Here is a 19,027-nt window from a genome sequence, read left to right as displayed (position 1 = left end):
GCATCAGGAACATTAGCTCGTGGAATTGACAGTAAGACGGGTGGCAAATAGGGATAACGCAACAAAGCTATGAAGGGAGGGCAAATTTGGAGATGAACAGACTGCATGAGGCGTCAGTGAAAGTTCCAGAGGAACATCATTAAAAACCAAAGGTGCAAAACGCATATCATGAGATGAACTAGCTGAACCAGTTACCATGGAGCCAAAGACTCTCCTTTGGGCAGAGAGAGTGAGTGCGAAATAAGTGGCGAGATAAATCATCAATGAGAATGACTCAGCAGTGGGGGACCAAAAAAGCAACTTTCACATCAAAAAAGAGTTCAGGTTGAGATCAGGAGGAAAATCAGCAGAGAGTTGGTGCAGAGGGAGAAACGAAGGAACCACACTCAGATGCAGTCACTAACATTAGCAGGGGGAGAGAGAGAGGGACAGAGAGAGTAGCGAACGGTTAGTGACCGAAAATTACATTCACCGAATGAATGAATCAGTTTTGCGAGACCAATGCGAAAATTAGCAGGGTGTGACCATGACTGTGTGATCAAGATAAAAATTAGAAGGGGCATGGAATGTGAGAGAATGAGAAGAAGATGACACGCTGTGTGACTATAGAATGATTGGTCAAGAGCAACATGAGCAAAGACAGTGAGTGCAAAATAACAGAAGAAAAGGATCATTACCAGAGATACTGGGTGAATAACGATTGATATTATCATACAGAATAAGGGTTGAGGGCAAGCAAGGGGAACAAGAACAGCGAGACAGATAATTGTGTCAAAGAACAGGAGGGATCTCAGCAGGAAGAGTGACTGTCGAGTGAGAAACCAAGAGTGTAAGAAGCAGAAAATATAAACTTGGTTTGAGAGGCAGCACCAATCTCAGCAGAGTGAGCGAACATAGAGCGGAATACCAGGATGAAAATCGAACCCAAGACTGAGTGCATGCCGAAATACCAAAAGGAACTGCAGAGTTTGACGCCCAGGAAACAACAATAGAGATGTGGAGCATATAATGAAAGAAAGAGGCACATGAGCAGAGATTGAGTGTTATGTAAGAGAAAGAGTAAACTTGGTTTTGACAGTAAGTGCACCAAGAGGAATATCAGCACAGAGAGTAAAATGTCGAATAATGCCCTGAACACCGAGAAAGCAAAATGGCAGTGGAGACAGTAAGCCCCTGGGATATGGAGAACTCAGCAGAAAGATAATGTAACAAAGAGATTCAGCTCAGTAGAGCTGTGAATCCCAAAGGCACATTGAAAACCACAAAATATAAATTGGGTATGAAGAGTGGTGCTAAATGGGACAAACTTTCAACAGGTTCATCAACTCAAGACCAGGCATCCATGAGGGAGATAAACAGAACTTTGCTCCAATGCAATCTGCAATCTCAGGATCTGGCATAACCCGCATTCAACCCATTATTGTCAGGCCAGGCATCAAACCTAGTGCAAAGGAGAAGTCAGGAGGGCAAGCTAGGAGCTGCACTAGGCTGACGTAAAAATTAAGTGTCAACCTTCTGATGCTACTAAACAGGAGTAATTACACATTGATGCGCATTACAGACCTTTCAGCACTCTATGTTGTGAAACCACAGTGAATCCCACCCAACATACACCATTTCATTCTCGTCCAAATGTCTGTCCAATGACCATTTAAGTGCCCTTAAAGTTAGCGAGTCTATCACTGTTTCACTCCCCTACTACACTCTGAATAAAGAAACTACCTCTGGCATCTGTCCTATATCTATCACCCCTCAGTTAAAAGCTATGTCCCCTCGTGCTGGCTATCAAAATCCAAGGAAAAGGCTCTCACTGTCTACCCTAACTAACCTTCTGGTTATCTTGGAAGTCTCAATTAAATCACACGGTGGCTCAGCGGTTAGCACTGCTGCCTCACAGCACTGAGGTCCCAGGTTCGATTCCAGACTCGGGTGACTGTCTGTGTGGAGTTTGCACATTCTCCCCGTGTGGGTTTCCTCTGGGTGCTCCAGATTCCTCCCACAGCCCACAGATGTGCCAGTCTGGTGTAATTGGCCAAGCTAAATTGCCCATAGTGTTAGGTGCATTAGTCAGAAGGAAATGGGTCTGGGTGGACTACTCTTCGGAAGGTGGGTGTGGACTGATTGGGCCGAAGGGCCTATTTCCACACTGTAACTAATCTAATTATTCTCTCTAACAAAAACAACCTCGATTCCCTCAGCCTATCCTCGTAAGAACTTCACTCCATACCAAGCAACATCCAAGTAAATGTCCTCTGAATCCTTTTCAAAGCTTCCAAATCCTTCATATAATGTGGTGACCAAAATTGTACACAATAATCCACGTGCGGCCGTACCAGAGTTATACACGGCTGCAGCGTGACGTCATGGTTCCAAAACTCAATTTGTCTCCTAATAAAACCTAACCCACCGTATGCCTTCTTAACTAACCTACCAACCTGGGTGTCAACTTGAGAAGATCTATGTATGTGGACGCTGAGATTTCTCTGCTCATCTACACGACTGCGCATCTTACCATTAGCCTACTACTCTGCATTCCTATTACTCCTTTCAAAGTGAATCACCTCACACATTTTTTGCATAAAACTCTGTTTGCCACGTCTCCTGGCAAATACTATAGGCAGCAAGTGACTTAAGTGAACCTACAACAAACAGACGAAACCTAAAGTCTGCTAAGCAGCCGTACCACATCCAGTTCTGAGATGTGGTGAACAATTTAAATAAAAAACTGGAAGGAAAGGCTCCACAAATGTCCTTATCCTCAAGGATGCAACAGCCGTGCACATCAAGACAAAAATATAATACTGAAGGTTTTGCAGTAATATTCAGCCAACATTTTCCAGTAAATGATCCATCCCAACCTTCACCCGTGGTCCCGAACATCACAACCAATTTAATTCACTCCATGTGATGTCAAGAAACGGTTGGCAATACTGGATACTGCAAATGCTACTGGTCCTGAAAACATTCAGGCAATAGTAATGAAACCTTGCGTTCCAGAACATTCTCCACCCCGAGCCAATCTGTTCCAGTGCAGCTATAACATCGACAGCGGCTCACCAATATGGAAAATTGCCCAGGTATGCCCAAGACACAAAAGAGATTATAAATCCAACCCAGCGAATCACCACCACATCACTGTACTCTCTGTCATCTGTAAGCTGGTAAAGGTGCACCAACAGTGTTATTATCAATATTTAATCAGCAATAACCCGCTTAGTGACGTCCAATGTGGGTTCCACCAGGCCCACGCAGACCCTGACCTGATTGTAGCCTTGGTTCAAACGTGAAATAGAATTCCAGAGGGAGGTGATAATGACAGTCCTTGACAGCAAGGCATATTTTAACGAGTGTAGCATCAAGGGAGACCAGGCACACTGGGACTAACGGGTTCTGTGGGGTACTGTCTGCATCGGTTGGGGTCATACCGAGCTGTAGGAAGATGATTGCAAATTTGCAAGTTAGTTTTTCACAGCTCCAGGGCATTTTTGCAGAAGTTCTTCGGGATAGTGTCCCAGCCCAACCATCTTCAGCTGCTTCATTAATGTTCTCCCCTCCACCAATAGGTCAGAATTGGTGACTTTCGTCAATAATTGCACAACGCTCGGTATCATTCATGAATCTCGGATACCAAAGGACACCATGTTCAAAATCAACAAGATCGGGATAATATCCAAGCTTCCCTGACAATTCACAAGTAACATTCATGTCACATTAGTGGGCATTCATGTCACACAGTGGTTAGAACTGCTGCCTCACAGCGCCTGAGACCCGGGTTCAATTCCCGCCTCAGGCGACTGACTGTGTGGAGTTTGCACGTTCTCCCCATGTCTGCGTGGGTTTCCTCCGGGTGCTCCGGTTTCCTCCCACAGTCCAAAGATGTGCAGGTCAGGTGAATTGGCCATGCTAAATTGCCCGTAGTGTTAGGTAAGGGGTAAATATCGGTGGCTTGCGGGTCGGTGTGGACTTGTAGGGCCGAAGGGCCTGTTTCCACGCTGTAATGTAATCTAAACTAAATCTAATCTAATCACACAAAGGGCAGGCAATTTCCATCTCCAATTTGACTCAATTTAACCATTTCTACTTGACGTTCAAGGCATTACCATCACCATATCTCCAGTATAAACATCATTGGGGTTACAATTGATCAGAAACTCAGTTGAACTTTTGACATAAACAAACCAGATAGAAGAGCTGGTCAGATGCTAGGAAAGCTGCAACAAGTTACTTACCTTCTGACTCCCAAAGTCTGCTCACATCACATCAGGAAGTAATCAGGATTGGATGAAATACTCCCCCTTGCGTGGATTTGTGCAGCTCCAACAGCACTCCAGAAGCTTGACACCACCAAGGATAAAGCAGCCTGTGTGATTGTAAAACTACAAGTGTTCATTTCCTCCACTACCAACACTCAGTAGCAGCAAGGTGTTCTATTTACAATTTCAGTTTATTCGTCAAAGGATTTTAGACAACACGTTCAAAACACATGACCATTTTCCATCCAGAAGGACGAGGATGGATGATGCTTGTGAACATCATCCCTTGAAAGTTGCCCATTGAATCACTCACCATCCTGACATGGAAACTTCTCACCATTCCTTCACTGTCTATGGGTCATATGCCTCGGATTCTTTACCCGAGGGCAATGTGAGTCAATCTGCAGCATGTGAACTGCTTTGAATCAAGATGCCAGCTCACCGCCATATTTTCAAGGGCAACTGGTGATGGTCAATAAATACTGTCCTGTCGGCAATGCCTAAGTCCCATGAATGACTAAAAAATGAGTCATACAGGGCATTTCAACAATTGTTGCACCCATCGAGAGGAAAGCAGAAAGATACAACGAAAGAGGAGGCCAGGAATTGCGAGTTGAAGATGACAAAGGTTTGCAAAAATCCAGGGAAGAAACTATTGAAAAGTGCAATACAAGAGAGAGAGAGAGAGAGGGAGAGCGATAGTTAGATAAAGAGATTGATGATAGTAAGTTGTGGAAAAGTAATGATTTGGAGAGGGGATCTCCAGCTTCTGTCGCGACACTACGGATTTCTTACAAAAACTCGGCATGCATGGGCCAGTCGAACCAGGAGCATTCTTCGTCACAGTGGACGTTTCCACACTCTACACCAGCATCCCCCACAATGATGGCATCGCGGCAACAGCCTCAGTATTCAACACCAACAACTGCCAATCTCCAAACACCATCCTACAACTCATCCGCTTTATCCTTGATCACAATGTCTTCACCTTTGACAACCAGTTCTTCATCCAGACACATGGAACAGCCATGGGGACTAAATTTGCACCCCAATATGCCAACATTTTCATGCACAGATTCGAACAAGATTTCTTCTCTATGCAGGATCGCCAACCAACATTATACACCAAGTACATGACGACATTTTCTTCCTCTGGACCCATGGTGAGGAGTCACTGATAAAACTACACAGTGACATCAACACGTTTCACCCCACCATCAAACTTACTATGGACTACTCTCGACTATCTGTCTCATTTTTGGATATATGCATCTCCATCAAGGATGGACACCTCAGCACCACACTCTACCGCAAACCCACAGACAACCTCCCAATGCTACACTTCTCCAGCTTCCACCCAAAACATATTAAAACAGCCATTCCCGGTGGACAAGCCCAATGCGTACATCGGATCAGCTCAGATGAGGAAGAATGTGACGGACACCTGGAAGTACTCTGGGATGCCCTCACAAAAACAGGGTATGATGGCCAACTCATCGACCGCCAGTTCCGACGTGCCACAGCAAGGAACCGTAATGACCTCCTCAAGAGACAGACACGTGCTGCAACCGGCAGGGTCCCTTTCGTTGTTCAGTATTTCACAGGAGCTGAAAAACTACACCATGTTCTTCGTGACCTGCAACACAGTATCAATGAGGATGAGCACCTCACCAAGACCTTCCCCACACCTCCACTACTTGCCTTTAAACAAACGCCAAACCTCAAACAGACCGTTGTTCGTAGCAAGCTACCCTGCTGTCAGGACAACTCCATACAACCCTAACATGGTAGGCGCTGCAAGACGTGTCAGAGTGTGGACATAGATACCACCATTACACGTGGGGACATCTCCCACCTTGTACATGGTAGGTACTCATGTGATTCAGCTAACGTTGTCTATCTTATACTTTGCAAGCAAGGATGCCCGGAGGCATGGTGCATTGGGGAAACCAAGCAAAGGCTACGATAACGGGTGAATGGGCACCACACATCAATCAACAGACAGGAGTGTTCCCTCTCAGTTGGGGAACACTTTAGTGGCCCAGGACGTTCGACCTCGGACCTTCGGATGACTATCCTCCAAGGTGGACTTGGGGACAGGCAGCAGAAAAAAGTGGCCGAGCAGAGGCTGATAGCTCGGTTCGGTACCCACAGGGAGGGCCTCAACCGGGACCTTGGGTTCATGTCACATCACAGGTGACCACCAATGCACTATACACACACATAGATACTCCTACACACACACACTCTCTCACACACACAGACACTCCTATACACACATACACATGGACACACATATACACAGATGCGCACACAGACACCTACACACACCCTTACGGACACACACACTCCCACACTCACACATGTACCCCCTCACAGTCTTAAGACACTTTGCACTCACTACACACACACATACGCTTTCTCACACTCACAACACCCAACCCAGACAGACACACACACACAGACAGACAAAGATCCACATGCACACATACATTTTGTGGGGTGAATTTGTACTTGCAGGGTTACATTGTACTTTGCTCAAAAACTGCCTGCATTCATGTAGAACTCTGAGCTCAAAAACTGCATGAATTCATGTAAAACTCCGTTATCTCACATTTTAGATGAGAATCAATCTAAACATCAGGTCATAGACAGAGAGCACAGGGGGCTAACACCTTCAACATATTGTCTAGTTATCACCATTGTTAACAGATAACCTGAGAATGCAACTTTTTAAAACAAGGGTTTGTGATTTACACATGAAAGAAGTGAAACTATCATGGTATTCTAACAGCTGAAAGGCTTAACAGACAATCAATTTTTCAATGTATAATTTCAGTTACATCACACTGTAAATTTTTTGCTATAAATTCTGTGTGTTAGGATTGAGCCCTCCACTACCACCTGATGAAGGAGCGACGCTCAGAAAGCTAGTGTGCTTCCAATTAAACCTGTTGGACTATAACCTGGTGTTGTGTGGAAAGATAAAGCTGATAATGGGGATCATACACGGATGACAAAGGGTTGGCTATGTTGAAATCAATCCGTGTCATGCAGGATATAGAGTGCGTGGGTGGATAAAGCACATGAAATGTGTTGCTGAGTTTCGAAAATTATTGATCTCAATATTGAGTGCTGAAGACTTGCATAGTCCCCAGACGAATAATGAGATGTTGTCTTTAGTGCTTTCACTGTGCCTTGCTGGAGCACGGCAGCATGATCGACAGAAACCTTGAACGCAGAACACAAAAGATGTTCTGAAGTGACAAGCATCTCGGAGCCTAAAGTCATTTTACAAACAGAGCAAAAGTATTTCACAAAGTAATCCTGCATGTCTGTATTTCATGCCTCCAATGCAGAGGAGACCACATTTGGAGCAGTGGTTTGATTTGTCGTGGTCGCACGTACGGAGAAACAATGAAAAGTGATATTTTTCACGCTCTATAGGCAGATCATATCATACAAGGTGTAAAGAGGTTACAAAACAGATTTCAGAATACAGTGCTACAGCCACAGAGAAGGTGCAGAGAGTGTTCAAGATTGTTTAATTGTAACATTATATCCTGCACTCTGCTCTGTTACCCTGATGAAGTTTCATCGTAGAATCTGCCTGTAAAACTAATAAGATGACACTTTTCACTGAACTATAAAAGTGATAAACCAAATTAAGTAATTTAAGAAGTCGGTTTAAAATTCTGATAGCAGCAGAGAAGCAGCTGTTCCTAAATCTGTTCGTATGTTTTCAAATTTTATATCTTCTACCCAACGGGAGAGGTTCAAAGAGTATGACCAGAGTGGGACGGTCTTTAATTTTATTGGTGCCTTCTCAATGTAGCAGTAGGAACAGTTGCAGACAATAGATTAAAGGCTGGTTGACACAATGGACAAGGATGTGATCACGAATACAGTAGACTAGATTGATTGAAGTGTAGCTAAACTGCTGCCTCACCCGAACGTTTGCCTGGAGCTTTGGATAGTGACAAGTGAGAAGTTAAAATCTTGATCCCCCTTTCCCCACAGAAGGTGACATCCTCAGAACAGATGCGATGGAGAGAGAGTGAAACTGGGAGAATGCAAGTGAATCCTTCCTGGAATCAAGATGAGAGGATGCACTATTCAGATTCTCTGGAAGTTTGTAGATTTCTGAAATAATAAGTGCCCAGCCTATTTCCAGTCATCGAAACAGAAACGTCTAAAACAGAGAGGGTGGTAGCACTGACTTTGACGACAATGTGTTGGACAAAGAAGGATCAGAGTAGGAGTGAACAAGGAATGATTTACACGCATTACATAGCGTCAAGCATAACTTCAGCCCATGCAGATACCTAAGATCACAATGTGGAACTGACGAAAGTAAGAGGTCTTAGAAAAGAAGATGGTCAAAGTGAAGATGAGCTTGGCAAGGTGGAGGGGGATAGCGGATATAACCAGTCCATGTTTACTTTACACGAAAAAGCAAATTTGCTTTCGACCATCCTGATGCAGATTGGGCATGTTAAAAAAAAAGGCCATGGTAAAGAGGAGGAGCATTGTACCCACAAAGTGAACATTTGGAATCTGACATAAAACATCAGAGAAATCACAGATTTGGATGGGAAGGGAGTTGGAAAAGGAGAAAAAAATGTATGTCAAGCAAGTAAAATAAGTCATGTGAGGCAGGAAGAAGCAGAGCCAACGTTTGTGGATTTGGGGAAAAAGGTAGAAACGGACTGTTTGGGTTTGGGGATTATGAGGTTGGAGATTGCTTAGGGTGTGCGGGAGATCTCCCGATTGTATGTGATTAGTGTATGTCATGGACACAATAATCTGATGTTAGATTGTGGGGCCATGTTCTGGGACGATGGAATAGGTATGAGAGTGCTAGCACTCTTCCTCCACAATGTAGAGGTCATCATGTCAGTCAACAGCACCATCCCTGCCAGCAAGTTTAAAGACACAGTCAGGATTGGACTTTAAGCACAGATAAGAGTTAGTTCAGTGGGATAAGGCAGGGTACACAGCAATTTAGGTGAATAATACAATGTAGATAATTCTGAAAACAAAAGAAAACCGTGCCTCGTGATGTCAACAAACAGATGGAGAAAGCGAAGTGGAGGGAGAGGGTTGGACGTGGGTGAAGGGGCCTGAAGCGTGCGAAGAGGATTATGAATTCAAGATAGTGGCACAGAAGTGAATGTGATGGAACGAGGGTTCAGCATCATGTCATGCCCAAAATTAATTCCAAGGAGGGGATATTGGGTGGAGCATGGGTTGGGGGTTATTGGGAAGAGAGGAATAAAACCAGGGCATTTGCTCAATTCAAAACGTTATTTATCAGAAAGGGATGTTACAATTTTCAGTATTATGTATTTATGGATGACGAGCGTTAGCACTGACAGAAAGTGTTGGTTGCTACTTGCAGAGAAATAAGGAGTGTTCATATTGTAGTCACAATTTTAACGGTCTGCTCAGGACAAAACGAAAGTGAAGAACATATTGGAGATTGGTAGTGAATGCGAGAGTAGGTCAGAATGTCTTAAGTTTCAGAGCAGCAACAGAGGAAGTCGGCAGGATGAACATGGAAAGGAAAGTGAGGTGAACCATCTCGAAGTGAGTTTAAGACGACAAGCAGATAAAAATGCATTATATTTAACAAATCTAATACATGGATTTCTATACATAGCTGTTAAATAAAACTGGAAAAGATATATGAAGCAATAACAAGATATGCAATCAATTACTGCATTTACGCAGTGAACAGGCGCATCAACAAAAATAGCAATATAAATGACAAGATGAGTTAGTCTGTTCAACATGGCTTACAGAACTCATTGTGAGGCACAGATTTACCAGGGACATCAACAATGCCAAGTGTGGGATAGTTAATATAAGCACAAATCCAAAGTCGGCCTCGATTCGATATGTTAACTTTATACAGTCATCATCGCTTTTAAGAAAGTTAAGCCAGCAAGAGTTAGTCATTCGCATCATTGAATTATTCACATCATTTTCCCTCTGAATGTCACCAATTGCAGTGATATCCCCATCCATTGTTCTCAATACTCTGTTCACACATATGGATGTTCTCATCTGTGACTGGTGCAGATATATTGCTCCTGCTGTCTTTCTGTGAGAAACAATTGAAGAGAATCATTTAATATGTGGTTGATGAAGAAGTCCACAACTTCCCGGTGACACAATTTATTTAAATTAGTCAGCCATTAATTCCAGTCAGTGAACAAACAATTGGTGTTAAAACCTTTGAGTCAAAGAAATTTTGCAACAAAATAGATCAGAACTTTTTCCTGGTCCGTGTAGAATTTCAGTGCGATTAAACATGGAGGAAATTAATCAAAAAAGTGTAAAGCTCTTTTTGTATAATTATGCAGATATAATCGCACAAGGTCTGTACTTATTATCGTGCAAAAGAGAGTAAAGTTATCTTACGGAAACTGTCCAAGGAAAGTTATGCCTGGAGTCAGAGAAAATGGGTGAGATTCTTAATGTGAACTTTGCATCGGTGTTCACCAAGGAAATGGAGATGATGGATGTTGATTTAGGGATGGATGTTTAATTACTCCAGGTCAACTTGGCATAAGGAGGGAGGAAGTGTTAGGTATTCTCAAAGGCATTAAGGTGGACAAGTCCCCAGGTCCAGATGGGATCTATCCCAGGTTACGGAGGGCATTGAGAGTGGAAATAGCTTGAGCATTAACAGATACCTTGGCAGCAGACTTGAACACGGGTGAGGTCTGGACTGGAGAATCGCTATTTTTGTCCCTTTGTTTCAGAAGGGTCACAGAGAAAGTGCAGATAATTATGTACTGGTGAACCTGTTTCAGTGGCAAGAAAGCTACTTGAGAGGATACTGAGTGATACTATCTTTGCCATTAGGAAGAAAATAGGCTTATGATTGATCGGCGACATAGTTTGTACAGGGAAAGTCATGTCTTACCGACTTAACAGAATTATTTGAAGAAGTGACAAAGCTGATTAATGAGGGAAGGGCAGAAGATGTCAGACACACGAACTTCAGTAAGGCGTTCGGTAAGTTTTCCCATGGTAGGCATAGAGAAAGTTAAGTTGCATGGGGCCGAGAGTGTACAAGATATATGAATAGAGAATTGGCTGGGCAAAAGGAGACAGAACGTAGTATTGGAAGAGAGTTTCTCAAAGTAGAGTATGGTATCCAACGGTGTTCCCAAGGGATTCATGTTGGACTACTGTTGTTTGTGATATACGTAATTGATCTTGAGGATGATATAGGTGGCCTGATGAGCAAGTTCGCAGATGGCACGAAGATTGGTGGAGTAACAGATACTGAAGGGAATACAGCAGAATATAGATAGATTATAGAGTAGGAGAGAGAAATGGCAGATGGAATTCCAATGAGCAAATAAGAGCTTATGCATTTTGGAAGATCGAATTCAAGATCAAACTATACTGTAAATGGAAAGGCCATGGGGAAAGTAATGTGCAGAGAGATCTGGGTACCAAAGTACCATGAAGCTGGCATTGCAGGTCAATAGAATGGTCAAAAATATATGGCATTCTTTCCATCATCAGAAGGCGTATGGAGCAGAAGACTTGGCAGGTCACGTTACCGTTGTATAAAACTTTAGTTTGGCCACATTTGGAATGCTGCATACTGTTCTGCTCACCACATTAACAAGACAATGTGGATTACTTGGAGAGGGTGCACAGGAGTTTCGCCAGGATGTTGCCTGGCATGGAGTGCGCTGATTAGGAAGGAAGGTTTAGTAGATTATGAATATTTTCATTGGAAAGTCAAAGGTTGAGGGTGAACCTGATAGAGATCTACAAAAGGTATAATCTGGGTGGATCACAAGAAGCGTTTTTCCAGAGTAGGGGGCTCATTCACTAGGCATCACGAGTTCAAAGTGAGCAGAGAAATTTTAGAGGATATGTGCGTGGAACATCCTTTATGAAGAAAGGATGGTGGGAAGGTGGTGGGTGTCTGGTATGCGTTACCAGTAGATATGGTAGATGCGGTCAAGATGAGTCATGTAAGATGTATCCTTCAGATGCAAGAATTAGCAGGGAGCAGAGGGATTGAGAAAATAGGCGAGAGGTTTAGATAGAGTATCTGGATCGGCACAAACTTGGAGGGCCGAAGGACCTGTTCGTGTGCTACAATTCTCTTTGTTATAACGGGCAGATGCAGAAAAAGTTGTTCCCATTGTCATATTTATTAGGAGGGAAGGATGAAGTGACATAATTTCTGGTTGCACATTTAAGGCAGAGATGCGAGGATTGGATCACAAAATGTGTGAATCCGTAGAATTCTTCACTACAGAGGCTATCAAAGCTTGGTCATTAAGTATAATCAAGAAATGTACAATTTTCCTTTTTATTAATGAGCAATTCAAATGTCAACGGTAAAATGTAGTAAAGTGGAATCGAGAATGATTAGGTAAGCCAGGATGTCAATTAATAATGGATCAGATCAGTGAGTTGATGGCCTTCTGTTTGCTCGCGTGTACTCTGGTCTTTATGAACGGACGTTATGCTGTATTGAGAACTGTGATCTGTTGCCAGTTATTTGGACAGTCCACAGATTTGTCTAAATGATATAGAGGAGCCAATCATTTCTGGAGGACAGATTGCGCAGGAAATCAAGATGAATGGGACTTGAATAACATCAGAATGTAACCAATGATGTGGGACTAAAACAATTCTGATACAGATCTGGAAAGATCAAATTTGACAACAAACAAACTTTGTTGGATTTATCTGTTCTTTGCCCACCGGGAGAGTATGACGACTTTTTCCCCTCTGGATAGATTTTGCTGCTGCTAGCCAATTCCTTGTCCTTTAAGTGTCACCTCGCGTCTATCCATTCCCTCTTTGTCTGTCCTTTGTCCTCGGGCCCTCACAGCGGCTACCATGTTGGAGTGACACCACCATCATTTCATATCTTCCTCAAAACTCTGCATCTCCGAAACCAAGAAGTAACACTTCTGCATGAAAAGGGGATGGAGGATATGAACATATTTGAATTAATAAAATATAATGAAAGAAGAGGCTGTGGAATGATCTGTTCCTTTTCCACCTTCCGACCACTTAATGCTGTCTGGCTTGCTGTGTTCTTCCAGACTCTACCCTTGTCTACCTTGGATTCCATCATTTAATGTTATTTTATAACAATTGCCGTCTTTTCGCCTTCTCCGCCCTAAACCTGCAACTACACATCGAAATAGTTGCACACGTGTATATGAGAAACATTCATCTCATAAAATGACACACCCGTGAAATATATCGAAGTGCATTAAATGATTATTACAAATTATCACCTGCACCTCACATGGCGCTATTAGAAGTCACTGAGTGACACAGATTTACATGTACACTCTGTTCGACACCTGTAATCTTCCACCTTGGCACATGACATATTTGTCGATATCACCTGTTTCCTCATGTCCCCTTCTTCCACCTTATAACAGTTCAAATCTTCAATTTGGCACCACCCTGTTGAACTGCTTTCCCTATCCATCTTCCTTCTTAAAACCTTCTCCATCCTCCCCTCCAACTTATCACTATCACCCCGCACCTGCATCTACCTATCACATTCAAGGCTACCTTTCCCCCAGCCCCAGCCTCATCCCCCATCGTAATTATCTCTGAGCGCACATGGCCACCACCACCACACTTTCCTGATGAAGGGCTTATGTCTGAAACATCAATTATTCTGCTACTTGGATGCTGGCTGGCCTTTGTGCTTTTGCAGCATCAAACTTTTCGACCATGATCTCCAGCATTTGCTGTCCTCACTTTCTCCTGTGGACTGCCAAACTCATTGCATTCGAAGCTGCTGTATACACAGTGAGACTATCACTTTCAGTTATCTGCTGGATTTTCTCTGTGCCTCACACATGCAGTTCTACTTTATGTCTCTCAGCTGGGAACTGTTATAATAACACACAAACAAAAAAAAGGGAAGATCTGTGGTGGGAATGTTCCTGGAGAAGGTACTGCGGGATAATGTCTATTTATATTTGGAAACGAATGGGCTTAACAGTGATAGGCAACATGGTTGTACGGTGCAGATCGTACATTACCAACTTAATAGAGGTTGTTGAGGAAGTGACCAAGTTGATAGATGAAGGAAGGGCTGTCGATGTCATTGGCATGGACATATGTAAGGCGTTTGACAAGGTTCCACATGGTAAGGTACTGGAGAAATTAAAGTTACATGGTGTGCAGAATGTTGTCGTGAGGTGGGTAAAGAATTGGTTGAGCAACAGGAGACAGAGAGTAGTACTTGAAGGGAGTTTCTTGAAATGGAGAAAGGTGACCAGTGGTGTTCCACAGGGATCAGTGCTGGGGCCATTGTTGTTTGTAATATACATAAATGATCTGGAAGAGGGCATCGTTGGTCTGATCGGTAAGTTTGCAGATGGCACGAAGAATTGTGGACTAGCAGAAAGCATAGTGGACTGTCAAAGAAAACAGGAGAATATAGATAGTTTGGAGATTAGGTCGGAGAAGTGGCAGATGGAGTTCAATCCAGGCAATTATGAACTGAAGCATTTTGGAAAGTCTAATTCACTAGTTAATTATATTGTAAACGGAAGAGCCTTAGGTAAAGTTGATGAGCAGAGAGATCTGGGAGTTCAGGTCCATTCCACCCTGAAGATGACTGCACAGGTGGATAGAGTGGTCAAGAAGGCATGTGGTATATGTGGGCGGCACGGTGGCACAGTGGTTAGCACTGCTGCCTCACAGCGCCAGAGACCCGGTTCAATTCCCGCCTCAGGCGACTGACTGCGTGGAGTTTGCACATTCTCCCCGTGTCTGCGTGGGCACCCTCCGGGTGCTCCGGTTTCCTCCCACAGTCCAAAGATGTGCAGGTCAGGTGAATTGGCCATACTAAATTGCCCGTAGTGTTAGGTAAAGGGTAAATGTCGGGGTATGGGTGGGTTACGCTTCGGCGGGTCGGTGTGGACTTGTTGGGCCGAAGGGCCTGTTTCCACACTGTAATCTAATCTAATCTAATAATGACTTGCCTTCATCCGATGGGGTATTGAGTATAAGAGCTGGCAGCTCATGTTACAATTATACAAGACTTTGGTTCAGCTGTAATTCGAACTCTGTGGACAGTTCTGGTCGCTACATTCCCAAAAGGACGTGGACACTTTGGAGAGGGTGCTTCGAGATCAAGAATTTATCAATCTCTGCCTTGAAGACACCCAACGTCCCGGCCTCCACTGCGCTCCATGGCAATCAATTCCACAGGCTGAAGAAATGTCGCCTCATTTCCATTCTAAATTGATTCCCTCTAAAGTGAAGGCTGTGCCTACGGATCCTAGTCTCCTCGCCTCAGGGAAACAACATCCCGATCCACTCTTTCTAAGTCGTGCATTATCGTATAAGTTTCTGTTGGATATTCCCTCAATCTTCTGAACTCTAATGAATACAATTACAGGATCCTCAGCCGATCATCATATGTTAGGCCTACCATTCCAGGGATCATCCGTACGAATCTCTGTTAGGCATGCTCCAGTGCCAGAATGTCCTTCCTGAGGTGTGGGACCCAGAACTGGACAGATTATTCTAAATGGGGCTTAACTAGATCTTTATAAATCTAAGAAGCACGTCGCTGCTTTTATATTCCAACTCTCTTGAGATAAATGACAATATTACCTTCGCTTTCTTAATCATGCAGTCAACCTGCAAATCAAACTATAGAGTATCCTGAACTAGCACTCCCAAATCCTTTTGTACTTTGTCTTTCTGAATTTTCTCGCTGTTTAAAAAATAGTCCAAGACCATGCATTTGTTCATGTGGAATTTCATCAATCATTTCCTGGACCACTCTCCTAAACTGTCTAAATCTTTTTGCAGCCTCCCCACCTCCTCTGTAATACCTGCCTGTCCGCCTAATTGTGTATCATCACCAAAATCCGCCAGAATGTCCCCAGTCCCTTCATCCAGATCATTAAAATATAAAGTGAACAGCTGTGGTACCAAAACTGAACCCTGCGGGACCCCAATTGTCACCAGTTGCCATTCCAAAAAGAACCTTTTATCCCATCTCTCTGCCTTCTGTCAGACAGCCAATCCTCAATACATGCCAGTAGCTCCTCTAGAACACTATGGGCCCTCACCTTACTCAACAGCCTCCAGTGAGGTTATTATCAAAGGCCTTTTGGACGTCTAGATGGATAATATCCACTGGGTTTTCCCGGTCTAATCTGCTTGATATCACTTCAAAGAATTCTAGCAGGTTTGTCAGGCACGAACTCCCCTTACTAAATCCATGCTGACTTGATCTAATCTGCACTTCGAAGAATTTAGAAATCTCATCCTTAATGATGGATTCTAGAAATTTACCTAAAACTGAGGTTAGGCTAATTGGCCTATAATTTTCCATCTTTTGTCTTGATCCTTTCTTGAACAAGGGGGTTACAACAGCAATTTTCCAATCATCCGGGACTTTCCCTGACTCCAGTGATTTTTGAAAGATCACAGTCAGCATCTCCGCTATTTATTCATCCACCTCTCTCAGAACTCTAGGATGTAACCAATCGGGGCCAGGAGATTTATCAATTTTTAAATCTTTAGCTTTTCAAGTACTTTCTCTTTTGTAATGGCTACCATACTAAACTCTGCCCCCGACTCATGTTGGGATATTACTGTCTTCCACTGTGAAGACTGACACAAAGCACTTATTAAGTTCTTCAGCTATTTCCTTATCTCCCAGCACTGGATTTCCAGCATCAATTTGGAGTGGCCCAATCTCTACTTTTGCCTCTCCTTTATTTCTTTAGCTCCATTGAGGAAAGCCCGAGCTCCCCCAACTTTTCTTCTTAATTTACCCTCTAGTCCAGGCGGCATTCTGGTAAATCTCCGCTGCATCTTCTGTAAAGCTTCCACACTTTTTCAATGATAAATCGACCAGAATGGAACACAATATTACAACTGTGGTCTAACCAGGGCTTTTTTTGATCTGCAGTCGAAAAGTGTGGTGCTGGAAAAGCACAGCAGGGCAGGCAGCATCCGAGTTGCAGAAGAATCTGCTCCTGACCAGCTGGGCATTTCTATCACCACACTCTTTGATGCTGATCTTCAGCATCTACAGTCCTCACTTTCTCCACTATGGAGTTGCAGCATAACCTCGCAATTCTTAAACTGAATCAACCTACGAATAAAAGTCAACACCTGATATGCCTTCTTAACAAACCTCTCAACCTGGGTGGTGGCTTTGAAGGAACCATCTCTGTATTCAGCATTCAATTTCGACCTTCCAAAACGAAGCACTTCACACTTTCCGAGGTTGAAATCCATCTTCCACTTCTCAGCCCTGTTCTACTTCCTGTCAATGTCCTGTTGCAAACTATGGCAGCCCTCCACACTATCCTCAACTCTACCGACCTTCGCGTCATCAGCAAATTTACTCCACATTCTCATCCAATCATTTATAAAAATCACAAACAGCAGAGGTCCAAGAAAGATCACCTGCGGAACACCTCTGGTCACTGAGCTCCAGGATAAATACCTTCCATCTACCACCACCCTCTGTATCCTATGGGTCAGCCAATTCTGTATCCAGACAGCCAGATTTCCCTGAATACTATGCGTGCTTAGTTTCTGAATTAGCCTACCATGGGGAACCTTACCAAACGGTTCACTGAAAGCCATGTACACTATTCCACCTTCATCAACGTCATGTCCTCAAAGGATTCAATTTGGTTTTTGAGGTATGACCTGTCCCTCATAAAGCTGTGCTAACGCTAATCGAGTTAGGGGCGGCATGGTGGGTTCGTTGTTAGCTTTGATACTTCACAGCACAAGGGTCCCAGATTTGATTCCAGCCTCGGGCTACTGTCTGTGTGGAGTTTGCACGTTCTCCCTGTGTCTGCGTGGGTTTTCACCCATAGTCCAAAGATCCGTAATTTAGGTGAATTGGCCATGCTAACCCGCCCATACTGTTCGGTGCATTAGTCAGAGGAAAATGGGCCTGGGTGGGTTACTCTTCACAGGGTCGGTGTGGACATGTTGGGCCGATGGGCCTCTTCCCATACTGTAGGGAATCTAATCAGCAATGGTTTTCCAAGTAGTCATAAATCCTGTCTCTCAGAATCCTTCCCAATATTTTGCACACCACTGACATAAGACTAATTGGTTTGTAATTCCCAGGATTACCCCTGATCCCTTTCATAAACAAGAGAATAACTTTCGCCACCCTCCAATCATCTGGTATTACTCCAGTTAGGTTGCAAAGATCATCGCCACGGTGCAGCATTCTCTTCCCTTGATTTCTGTCATAACCTATGTTTAACCTCTGATCTATTCTGTCGTAATCCTTAAAACCTGCTCTGCTATTCAACAGGATCATGGCAGTTCCAACATAACTCAAATTCACGGCCCTTTCTCTGTGACCATTTTATTCGCTGAGTGGTGACGAATCTATCTCAGAATTAAATGTAAACAAGGATTCGACCTCCACTCCACTCCACTTTGGTTAAACCAGCACCTGTTGTCTCCCGATTGATTACACATTTTAAAAATACATTTTGTTGTTTTCATCAATGTTTATCTCTGAAGCAGAACCAGTCACCATCCTGTCTGACTTTCTGCCCCAATCTGCTTGGAATCGATGTCCTCATTGTCAGCCAGCCTTTTGCTCACTGCTTGACTTGCAGCACGCCATGAGAAAGGCAAATTATTGTGTAAGCTTTCATTACAGGACGAACTGGAGTTCGCAAATCACGAAACCGGACTGAAATTTTATAGGATCTTGGTGAGATTTTGTTTCCCTACCTCAAAAGTAG

The 19,027-nt window shown here is 43.5% G+C and overlaps 1 pseudogene; it reads left to right on the top strand.

Annotated features, from left to right (window-relative positions):
* The window catches only part of LOC148136413 (uncharacterized), a 76,138-nt pseudogene that overhangs the window by 37,443 nt on the left and 19,668 nt on the right, over positions 1-19,027 (top strand).

The sequence above is a fragment of the Chiloscyllium plagiosum genome, unplaced genomic scaffold (genome assembly GCF_037043375.1).
Source record: "Chiloscyllium plagiosum isolate Xiang-an unplaced genomic scaffold, Cpla_swu_hap1 HiC_scaffold_45, whole genome shotgun sequence".
Lineage (NCBI taxonomy): Eukaryota > Metazoa > Chordata > Chondrichthyes > Orectolobiformes > Hemiscylliidae > Chiloscyllium > Chiloscyllium plagiosum.
Note: the sequence above shows the minus strand (reverse complement) of the source record. Positions and strands in the feature narration are given on the sequence as shown.